Genomic DNA, 2,287 nt, shown 5'->3' with positions numbered 1-2,287 from the left:
CGTCATTGAGTCTGTCCTGTGTTCATCCATAACTGTCTGGTTTGGTTCAGCTACAAAATCAGACATCAAGAGACTACAACGGACAGTCAGGTCTGCTGAGAGGATTATTGGTGCCCCTCTCCCCGCCTCCAAGATCTTTACATCTCCAGAGTGACGAAAAAAACTGCACACTTTGTAAATAACATATCTGCACACTAATAAACATATCTGTACATTTATCTAAACAATTAATTTTTTCCTATACTTCTATTTCTGTATATAGTACATTAAATTTTTTTTTATTATATTAGTGTTATATTACATCCCTACTGTGCTATTCCTATGTATGTCTGCACTATCATGTATGTCTGCACTATGTTTGTACTTTCTTCTACACTGGAAGCTCCTGTCGTCAAGTCAGATTCCTTGTGTGTGTAAACATACTTGGTAATAAAGCTCTTCTGATTCTGATTCTGATTATCTCTCTCTCTCTCTCATCCAGTCAAGCATAAGATGCTTGATAATTGTTGACCACTAGATCAGATGAGCTTAGCAAACCATTCCCGAAAATATTTTCCTAGAAAAAAGCAGGCTCTTGCGCTAGCCTCCCTGTTGCTACGGCAGCAGCAAGTGCTCTCCACTCCATCTTTGTGCCTGACGACTTACACGCGCAATTTGCGAGACAGTTTACGCCAACTACATCCATCCCAGATCGTCAAGGGAAATGCCAAACACCACTTTGGTAAAGGGTGCTAATTTTGCCCATGTCATGCACAGCAGGGGAGAGCCAGTGTCCTCACTTGGACTCAAGGGTATGCATCAATAAGTGCGTACAGCATTTAAAAGCTCCTTGTATCTTCACATAAAACCAGCATGAGACTTGCAGTCAACATGAAGCAGAGTGACACTAGCAACCATGCCTTTGGCTCTCAGTTTAAAGAGCCTTGTCATATATATCATGCTAACAACACCCACCCAGATATTTAATGGAGTTCAAGATTTTATAACCTTTCAACGAGTTCATATTGTACATATCTGTCACCTCTGGCCTCAACAATGTACATGTGTCGCTCACTTTCTCTATAGCAAGGCGATGACATGTCACTGCTTGGCCACAGGTCACAGGATGGAAGCCATGAATTGAACCTCATTCTGTCAGAGGGAGAACGTGTCATCCAATACCTGCAGGTGTAAACGGGCTTCAACCTTGTCACACAAGTTCCTCTACCTCAACCCAACCCCCACTGCCATCACCAGTTTATATATTTCAATGTATAATAGAAATGATAAGAAAGTCTGACAAAGAATACAATTATTTTTCACAGATTCAGAATGTTTCAGTCTTCGCCTCAGACATATCTTTTCAGAGCACTACACAAAAAAAAACAACAAAAAAAACCTACACATTCTTAAATGGTGTTTTTCAAATCCCCTTTGACAGCAAAACTCTCCTCAAAAAGCTGCTTCACACCTTCACACCAGCAGAATGTCTGAGCTTAATCTACATATATTTGTGTGTAAGGAAATCACTACAGATGTATGTGGCCTTCCTCATAAAGATGCATAAATAAAGTGGTGGTCAATTTATGATAAAAACAAAACACAGTCAATCAAACAGCGAGCAAGAGAAGATTCTTGAGTCTATTCAGACTGGTAAACGCTGCTTTCTCAAGGTGATGCCTTACAATCGTACATATAAATAAATAAATCTGGGAATGTAAATATCAAATATAAAGAAAACGTCTACCATCAAAGACAAATTAATTTCAGTCTTAATATGCCAAATCTGGGAACTGTGGCAATAAACAGGCTCCTGAACTTTAGCATTCCACAGACAAAACTAAGAGTCAAGTTGTTTCACCTCTGTATCTCCCACCGCTGATGCTTCATCTGCCTCTGAACTGGCTGGAGTCATATCTGAAGGCTTTTGACCCATTGGTCTGAGATCTCATTGAACTTGAGGTTGAAACTTATATTGCAGGGCAAGCTAGACCATATGAAGATTGCAGTAAAGCAAAACAGTTAAGAATGGAGCTGTTGGATAGCACAAGAAAAAAAAAAAGCATCAAAAAAAAACTACACATTCTTAAATGGTGTTTTTCAAATCCCCCTTGACAGCAAAACTCTCCTCAAAAAACTGCTTCACACCTTCACACCAGCAGAATGTCTGAGCTTAATCTACATATATTTGTGTGTAAGGAAATCACTACAGATATATGTGGCCTTCCTCATAAAGATGCATAAATAAAGTGGTGGTCAATTTATGATAAAAACAAAACACAGTCAATCAAACAGCGAGCAAGAGAAG

Source organism: Sinocyclocheilus anshuiensis, unplaced genomic scaffold, assembly GCF_001515605.1.
Source record: "Sinocyclocheilus anshuiensis isolate Anshui unplaced genomic scaffold, SAMN03320099.WGS_v1.1 scaffold1213, whole genome shotgun sequence".
Taxonomy (NCBI): Eukaryota; Metazoa; Chordata; class Actinopteri; order Cypriniformes; family Cyprinidae; genus Sinocyclocheilus; species Sinocyclocheilus anshuiensis.
The sequence above is the reverse complement of the archived record's forward strand: the minus strand, read 5'-3'. Positions refer to the sequence as shown.